Below are 10285 nucleotides of genomic sequence, written 5' to 3'. Positions count from 1 at the left end.
ATGTGGAGCTGCGCGATTTTTATAGCGGGCGGCGCGGAGATACGCGTCGGGTCGGGATTGAGGCGATTTGGGGTGGGCTGGACCGTTGGATTCGCGTGGTTTTGTCCATACGCCAGGGTTTTCTAAAACCCTAACCCTAAGGATCGGGCGCGCGGGTCTTGTCTCGTTGAGTTCGGCCACACAACTGCTTTGGGCCACTTTTACACACGAGCTTGTAAGAAAAACTTAAGACCATCTGATCCTTTGTATCACGCGAAACTGTAAAATAATTATGGACGCGTCTAGGAGCAGCCGGGTGCTCCCTAGCGTTTTCTGGCAGCCACCCAGATATAGCAATTTTTTATCTCCCCCTGTCCAGGATAGGAAAGTACCTGGCCCCTGCTCCCGATTCCAGCAGCCACCCATCAAAGCGAGCAAATCACCTGGTCCTTCCCCTTCGTCCGATCCCTCCCCCACCCCTGCGGGTCTTCTTTTTGCCTTTCTCCTCACCTAACCCCCAGCCCCATCTTCTTCTCTCCCAAGCAAAAAAGGACAGCACGCCCCTTCCCCTCACCACTTCCAGATCCAAGAAAATCTTCACGGCCCTCCAATGGTGGCTTCATTGATGTTTCTTCTCTAGGCGCCTCGCTCCTGGCAAAAAGGCAAAAAAGCAAGGCAAAAAGGTCAGATTTAGCTCATCTTCCAGATCCCCCTCCTCTTTCCCCACGATTTGTACAAGGCTTCAGTTGTGCAAAACATTATGTAAAAAAAATGTGATGTTAAGCATGTTTAGTCTGCTGTTTAGGCAAGTTTCAGCCCCCTGATTTGGGCAAATTTAGTCTGATGTTAAGCATGATATTTCTTCCCAGTTTTCAAAATCTATTTACAAATCTATTGCATATGAACACATTTATAAATCTGTAGGCAAGTGCTGATAGTAAATGCTGGGGACAAAAATATTAGGAAAATATAATGCCTTAAGCAAGAAAAACAACTGAGCAAAAACAGTACTTATAAGAGGATGAGAAACAACTGATCATGATCTATTTCTGATGTGTTCCGGTTCTATTAATTGCTTATAACAGTGCAAAAAAGACATTCTGTTTGGGCAAAAACTGTGCTATGATGTGGCAACTAAGTATATGTATGCACAAAACTTTGAAAACTTATGCCATGGCAAAACATGAACACTCTTGAAATTTATAAGACAATGAAATTCTGACATCACTATGAAAAAGAAGGGAAAAACAAGGCTTTCCCCCCCCCCCTCCCTATCAGATCTTTTGGGAGCATGTGGACCAAAAACAAATGGCTTATTGGAGCAACTTGCATTATATGATTAAGCAAAAAAGCATAATGATGTCAAGGCAACTCTTGAAGAAAACTAGAGAAAGATTCCTCTTGGTCATTTGTTTCAATTATTCCTTGGTTTTGATAGTGAAAAAACACTAGAAGAAATAAATGTAACTAAAATTGCAACTAAAAAACAAGAGACAGTTGCGTAGTACAATTTACCTTTGTTATATCATATCCTTCACCATGATCCAAGAAAAGTTGGAAAGTTGCCAGGATACAGTGGCAAAATTATTAGTATTTCATCCTGCAAAAGAAGGAAAAAGCCAACAAGAAAATCCATATACCAACAACTATCTCAGCGGCGAAACGTTACTTCAAAACATACTGAGCATATCCAAAAACACACAAACTTGCTGCTGTAATAGATGAAACCTAAAAATGTCAACTTAAGTTCTTTCTAACACACAAACATAGGTACTGGAAGCAGAAGTAGTCAGAATATAAAAGAGCAATCATGCCCATAATTCTAACTTAAGTTTTTCCTAACACTAAACATGCTCTAATCTCTCTGATTTGGGAGTGAAATCCATTCTGAAGACACTTCAAAGTAGCACTTCTATGGCAGTATGCTTGCTTCCCCAAAATCAACTGTTGCCTGCATTTAAGAAAAACAAAATAAGAAAATATATTATGAAACACAAAAAACAAAAAGCCTATGTTATGTTTATATGTACAAACATGATTCATTAATACAAAAAAACATACATATCCTGAAAAATAATATATTGCCTGACATATATAGTTTGACTTGCCTGATTATATGGTTTGGGTTGCGTGATAGTGCACTTTGAATTGCCTGGTTATGTTGAATTGCTATATTGTGAATCTGGTGTGCTTGTGTTGTTGTGTTGTTTGCTTGCCTGAGTTTAGTGTGGTACTAGCTTGCCTCAACAACATAAAAATTGCTTTAATTTTTCTGGTTGAAAAAATGCACAGGTTGAACATGATTGAGCTATTTTTGTGTGCTTGGGTAGGTGTGCTATTGGCTTGCCTGTATTTACTGTGCTACTTGCTTCCATCCCTTTGCTGACTTGCTTTACTTTTTCCCATATTCTCAATAAATAAAACAGGTTGGCAATGATTGACCTAAATGAGGAACCAGCTGAAAATAATGTGATCCTTTGTACTATACACAACATGCTACTGGAAATGCAGAATTTGTGGCGGAATCACCTAATCCCCCTATCATCCAAAGAGTGGATGGTACTGCTACAGAAGCAATGGAGACAGATGGCCAATCAAGTCATGGGGGGTGTGCTCCGGGCAGTACACAAGTACCTACAGCTGTAGCAGCTGGGAGTGATGCTCATACCCTTGATGGCACATGTGCTGCAGGTGATACCGGTGGCACTGTTGGTAATGGTTTGGGTGCTGAAAATGATGATGAAGCTTGGTCACAGCCCAAGGAGCCTTACGTGGGCATGAGGTTCGACACTTTGGAAGATGTCAAGGTGCATTACAATGCATATTCCTTGCAGATGGGGTTTTCAATCAAAATGAATAGTTCAAGGAAGGATATGAAAACTGGGGAGTTGATAAAACAACAGTTTGTTTGCAACAAGTTTCGAAAGCCTGATGTTGATGACGAAGGGGCAGAAAAGATTCCCGTGCTAGATGACATTGTTGAACAAGTAAAAGATGATAATGAAGATGAGGCTATTGTCTTTCTTGATGATGATAGTAAGGGCAAAAAGAGGAGCAAGAAACGAAAAAGAGATAAAATTGTACAAACTGGTTGCAAAGCTAAGATGATTGTGAAGGTAATAGATGGCAGATGGGAGGTGATCTACTTTGTTAGCGAGCACAACCATCCGTTGATTGACAAACCATGTTTGACTAAGTATTTGCGATCACACCAAGGGATACCGCCAAAAGAAAGGGCCTTCCTTACTCACCTTCATAACTGCAATTTGACTACAGGTTTTGAACCACACCCACCTCCCCCCTATCTTCCAACTTTAAGAATTTGGACATGCCTACTAGTTGTGTATTTCTTAGCCCATCAACAAGTTACTTGATTTTGCTTGAAACATGTCACTAATTTGCTTCAAACATATGCCTTAGTTGCTTTATAGTGACACTAAATTGCTTATAATAGTACAAAAAGAGATAAAATGCCTAATTTGTTTCTGGATGCTGGACTTGCCTAATATTTACCTATTTCTTGCTCAATGCAAAAGTTCCTACTTGCCTAGTTTTTTTATAAAATAAATTTGGTGTTGAACCTAAACTTGCCTATGATTAGTCTCTTTGTGGCTAAAATGTACAATAGTACTTGTTTCTGGATGGGGTCAACTTGCTCACTAAAGCATAGTTACCCCCCTGGTTTGTTTTGTGTATTTTGCTCATGTGTTGCCTGAGGCGTATGGTTGTAGTTGCTTGTATAGCTTCATGAATTGCCCAAGCTTTGCATTTGAGTTGCCTTGCTGAAAATAAAAAAGAAGCTATTTTTGGCGCTGTTTTTGTGTGAATAAAGGATTGACCACCATTGTGACTTCATGTCAACAGGTCGTATGATGCACATCATGTCAGATTTCTATGGGACAGAACTCATTGTACCTTATAGCACAAAGCACATTACAAACCTCAAGACGCTCTTGAACAAGGATGATACAAAAGAAGGGGATATGATAGAGACAGTTGCTTACTTTAAAGATCAGCAGAGAGAGGATCCAGATTTTTTTACAAGATAAAATATGATGAGGAAGACAGGGTTGAGAATATTTTCTGGGTCGATGGTGTAGCAAGGAAGGCGTGCATGGAATCTTATCATGATTGTATCTCCTTTGACACAACGTATATGACTAACATGTACAACATGCCCTTTGCACCATTCGTTGGGATTAACAGGCATGGGCAATCATTCATGTTGGGCTGTGGCTTTGTTAGGCAAGAGTTGGCGTCCAGCTTTGATTGGCTATTTGAAACCTTCCTTGAGGCAATGCATAATGTAGCACCCACCAACATCATAACCGACCAAGACATCGCAATGGCACAGTCAATTAAAAAGATCTTCCCTACAAGTGTGCGCCGCTGTTGCCGCTGGCATATTATGAAAAAGGCACAAGAAAAGCTTGGAGCATTGCTGGGGCGAAACCCTGGCTTATCCAAAGATTTCAACAACTGTGTTGACTTCAGCTTGACGCCGGAAGAATTTGAGGCAGGGTGGAGTGAGCTAATGATGAGTATGAGGCTATGACTGACTCTCACTTCGAGAATCTATACAAGTACAGAGAGACATGGGTACCCTGCTACTTCAAGCACCATTTCTTCCCTTTCTTGCAGTCAACTCAACGCAGCGAGGGGTTCAATGCTGTCCTTAAGCGATATGTGAACCCACACAAGTCCATTTTGAACTTTGTGAAGCACTATCAGAAAATCCAAACACACATACTAGTCCGGGAGGGTTCAAAAGACTACAGGACAGCACATTTACAGACTGAAATGTGGTCATCTTACCCAATAGAGAAGCAGGCATACGGATCGTATACTAGGGACTTGTGCAAGAAGTTTCGTGATGAGTTTCAGTTGACTACAAGGTATAATGTGTGACCGCATGGTGAAAACTTGTATGAGGTTTACCCCAATCAAGAGTGGGTTGCCAAATATGGTTCTAGGGGCTATTTTGTCACGGTGGAAGCTAGTGCTGGAGACTACAGGTGTGACTGCTGCAAGATTGAGAGGGGCGGCATGCTTTGCTGCCATATCTTGAAAGTTTTCAACCAACTTGGTGTTGATGAAATCCTAGCGTAGTACATACTTAGAAGATGGACACCTATGGCAATCCCCAGCGCACCCCCTGCTGTCGAAGACCAACCTGATGAGATGCCACTACAGTCGAAGAAGGAACTCAGGCATGCAAATTTGATGATGGATTTTGGTAGTCTTGCCCGGGTTGCTAGTGCATCAGATGCTGCAACGGATATTGTAAAAAAAAACATATGCGTGGTGCGCGTCATGAAATCAAAAATCTCAACATGTCAAAGAAGAAGAAAACGGCAGCACCAACAAGTGGGCCCTCTGGTGGTTCTGCGCCACCATCAGCTGGTGGTTCTGCGCCATAACCGAGTAACTCTCAGGCAACTGGTGGCCCTGCGGTGTGTCCTGAAGGGCCTGCGGTGCGTCCTGGATCTAGATAACAACAACCTACTTCTGCGCCACCACCGAGTAACACTCAAGCAACTAGTGACCCGGCGGTACGTCCTGACGAACTTACACAAACCTCTTCTGGACCTAGGCAGCAGCGATCTAGTTCTGCACCGCGGAGAAAAAAGGCACCAAAACTAGCTGGCAACTCTATGAGTGAGGATGGACACCAACAAACAACGTTCAGGGCTGCAGTGATGCACAGTGGGGCTGTACCACTACCCAGGAGCCCTCCCGCACAAAGTTGCTGGCCTGTACAACAACTGTCGGGATATGTGCCACTAAACAGTGGAGCAGCACCGCACCTTTCAAGGGGCTCAACAATGACAAGGCTTGTGCAAGCGCTAAGAGGAGCTGCGCCACAACTTTTGATGCATACGGCACTAGCAAGAGGTCCTGCGCGACCTCCTATGGGTCCTAGACCAGCAATTTGGCCTGCACCACAAACTATGGGGGCTATACAACCACCGCGGGGGCCTGCCGCGGCAAACACAACCTATGTGGCTATTCGTGGACTGGCACATCGCCTGCATCATCAGCAACAGTGGATGGCAGGTATGGACAGCACCCAGGTTCTTCAACTACACAAGAAGAAAATGCCAATGCAATTCCATCTTCTATTGTGCAAGCTCATGGTGGACATGCGCACCAGCCGCTTAGTATGGCATCTCTACATGCAGCTGTTACGGCCGCACAAGGTACTACGATGGTTGAACCACAGTTTGGAAGACCTACTACCACACTTGGCCCTGTAATTCCTAGAGACCCTCCAAAATCAACAACAAAAGGGAGGGCAAAGTCAAAAAGAATTCAATCAGCACTTGAGCTGCATCCGAAGAGAAAGAACAAGTGCAACTATTGTGGTTCTGTTAACCACAATGGTGAAAGCTGCCCGACCAGATTGGTGTAATGGTCAAACAGTGACCAGATGGCTGAAAAGATGTGTCGAATGGAATTGATAAATTAAACTATTTGTGGGTCTGTATCCTAAACTATTATTTTCTGGTTTACAGTTTCTTGTGGCTAACTTGCCTCACACTAGAGTTTGAGTTGCCTGATTATAAGTTTTGAGTTGCCTATTGTGTGCTTTGAATTGCCCCGCAGACACCCTTGATCTCCCCATAATGGTCGAAAAACTTACATACATAAGATTCTGCAATGCTAAAAATGCAACAATTCCCTGGTTATGTAATGATCATATTATTTGTCTTTTATGGGTTATTCTGAATAACTTGCCTCGCGGTAAAGCTTAAATTGCCTGTTTATGCAATTGAGTTGCCTGCTCCAATTTCTTATGCAGGCAACTCCCCCCCCCCCCGGCACTCCAAAAGTTCAGAAAAGAGCAAAGAAAACAACACATGCATTTACATGGATGTAGTGTGCGTGAGGGGAGAAAAAACTGACCTATGCTAACTTGAGTATGCTTTTCCATGGAGCCTTGTTGTTGGCGTTGTCAACCCACACGTTAGTCAACTGTTTCCTTATGCTTGGAATATCCTCAGCTGTGAAATTTGGAACAACCCTTGCCTCCCATCCATTTGCTAGCGTCAGAGCAAAAACACCACAGTCGAACCTAAACAAAAATTGAAAAAAAGAACTTTTCTAGTTAGCTAGCTTCCTCTATGTAGTAGTGTGTCACTTGTAAAAAAACTGAACAAAACCATAGTTAATATGTGTAAAGAAGTGGATGCTTCTCATTGTTCTGTTTTGGAAGTCAATGTTGGTAAGCCCAAAGTCATCCAGCGAGACACGGGAACTGGCGTAATGCTCTTCCCATAGAGACCGAAAACTTGCAACCATTTTCCTTGCGCAAACATCTAAAGACTTGTTTTTTAGCGTCCTCCAAGAATCAAGAGCTTCGAAACGTCAATCCCTTATGTTCACGTTAAAAATCCAGTAATGATTGCCTGTTTTAGGCTTTGTCTTGTCAATGTTCTCTAAAACTGGGAACATAATCTGTTAGAAAAAAACAAATGGGGTTAGTATAAAAAAATAAAATACTAGAAGCTGGATTTAAGCAACTTTTTCTGTGTGCTCTCACAAATTACGACATGGACTGAAGAAGCATAAATGCACATGCAAGTTTGGTACTTGTGTGAGTAATTTGCCAAAAAACAGAAAGATGCATAGGCAAGTTATGTACTTATGTAAGCAACCAGCCAAGAATGCACAAGCAAGTTATGGACATATGTAAGCAACTTGTCACAGAAAGCAATTTCATGGGCAAAAGTTTTATCATAAAAAGTCATATATAATGCATTGGTAAAAAGTAAAGAAACCATTGACTTACCATGTCTTTACGGTCCAAGCGAGTCGACTTCTTGAACCAGGAAATGAGCTCCTTGCCGTTCAATCCCATGTTTTGCATCTGAACCTGATGTAAAAAAGAATACAGACATGACCATGACCTTTTATGAAAAAAGAAAAAGAAATAAACGCAAAACTACACTGTTAGTTGCTTCGCGTTTTCTTACCGAGAACCTGACAGGCATCACGAGCTTCTTTGAGTCTGGTGGCAAGTTCATCATTATACTCTCTATACCAACTTCCATTACATGGCTCACGACAAAACCTCCCTTCTTCATTGAGTTTACGAGCTCCCTGACTGTGACAAAGTACTTGCCATATTCAATTACCCTTGGGCTGCATGAAAAAAGAGGCATTCAGCTCACAAAATCCTTCCATAATTTGCCTACCACCATTTCAACTTAGGAAAAACACATGGGGGCATGGTCATATCAAGGAGAGACTGTTTCAAAAAAAAGAATTTCACACTAAGACAAGTTGCCTGATTCCATAAGTGGATTGCTTGTAAACACAGTTTGAATTGCCTGGATAACATGATAGACCTTGCCTGAGGAAAGTGCATTGTGCAAAAGCTGACAAAAAAGAAACGAAGTAATATACTGTCATACCTGGTATCCACATCTGGTGATTCTTCTTCATTAATTCTTCCATGCAAAATAACTGATGCATACAATCTATTTGCTTCGGGTTTGGGCATGTAGACTTTCTTCTCATTATAGTCAATGAATGGTGACCTCTTGCAAGGAGGTGGCTTGATAATCCTTCTCTCGAATTGATGTGGATGCATCTCTCCTGAGCTACTACTGCTGTAAATCTTGCTGCCTGACCCCACTTCTCCTTGGTTAGAACTTTTTTCAGGTGTTTGGTACACATTTCCTTCTGCTTGCACACACGGGTCGATGCCTTCAACGTCCAACAGATAATCATCCTCGGTTATATCAATGATTGGATGGTTATGTACTGGGAGTTCCTTGAAGTCATGCTCTGCAAATGTGCTTGACCCAACATGTTGATGTGCTGTGTTGTCTGCAGATCTTGTAGGCAAATCATCTATGCCTAGATCGAAACTTGGTGCTAGGCAGTACTCTTTGAAAAAATCATTAGATCTTTTGGTGTCCCTTTGCTCAAAATGTTGTTTATCTTCATTTGCTAAGCTGTGATTTGTGGAGTTGGATTGGGAATTCTTGCTGTTTGGATCAACACACCTTGCAAACAGCTCACTCACAGCTAGAACATTGATTTCTAGTGCATTGGTTGCCTTCCCATTGACACGCATGAATTCGTGGTACCGCTCCTCCACATTAGAGAAATGGTAAGTGTTCCCCTGGCCAGTTGCTTCTACTGCTTCTGGAACACTTGTGGCCTCAGGTTGGGCAAGTACAGTTGAGCAGACAGGCAATTTCCCTAGGGCTCTTGGCAACTTTTGTTCCGGGCTTTTTCCCATGGTTACTGCTTCTGGAGCACTAGTGGCCTCGGGTTGGGCAAGTACAGTTGGGCAGACAGGCAATTTCCCTAGGGATCTTAGCAACTTTTGTTCCGAACTTTTTCCCATGGTTACAGCTTCGGGCAGGTGTTGTATCCTATTGATCTTCGTACATAGCACCGGAGGGATGTTCTCTTTCTCCTTTTTGTGTCCTGCATGATTTAATGATCGAGCCTCAGGTGATGCCTTGAAGTCTTGCACCTTGGCCCTCTGGATACCATTGGCTGACTGCATCACATTTCCCCGAGACGGGAAAGGCACTTGACCATTTAAGTCACCTAGTGGTTGTGCTCCGCTGTGGTTTCCTGTGCTTACTAGCACTGTGGGTCCCTCCTTGAGTTGTACTGGCCTTAGTTTTGTGGGGTCCAGTGTTTCCTCTACAGAACTTGCCTGAAAAGCAGCTGGTCTTGCTTCCTCCTTAGACTGAGTTGCCAGAATATGTGATCCACTTGCTTGACATTGGGAATGAAAATTACCCGAAAGCTTTGGATCTACTCCTGTAGGTACTGCCTCATCTCCAACTTTACTGCACGGGGGTGCTGCTGAGCTTGATGGTGTACTCTTTACCACCTGTATTTTGGCATTCCCATGAATTGCCTCTTTTGTTTCAGAATTTGCTTGTTGTTGCTGCTGAGAAGGACCAGATTTTTTCATGGCTGACTGCCTTGGCTTTCCCCCTTGGCCGTAACCGGGATTTTCGGCACGATATGCTTGCGGATGCATTGCTGTTTTGTTCATCACAGATGGCTCCAATACGAAACTAACAGTTTTCTTCATCTTCTTTGATGGAGGGAGTGGTGGTAGTTGGTTTCGACAAGCAATCTTCTGTTCTGTAGCTTCATTTAGAGCGGCGCCAAATTGTCTCATTATTTTCTGCCGAGTCGCCTTTGGGCATATTTTCTTGGGGTTGAATATGAAGCCCAAATCCAAGTCTTCCCCCCTCAACAACTCTTCGAACATCCTCTTCGCTTCGGTTGCCATGGTTATGTCATCAATATCCCACATTTCTTTCAC

The sequence above is a fragment of the Triticum dicoccoides genome, chromosome 6B (genome assembly GCF_002162155.2).
Source record: "Triticum dicoccoides isolate Atlit2015 ecotype Zavitan chromosome 6B, WEW_v2.0, whole genome shotgun sequence".
NCBI lineage: Eukaryota > Viridiplantae > Streptophyta > Magnoliopsida > Poales > Poaceae > Triticum > Triticum dicoccoides.
The sequence above is the reverse complement of the archived record's forward strand: the minus strand, read 5'-3'. Positions refer to the sequence as shown.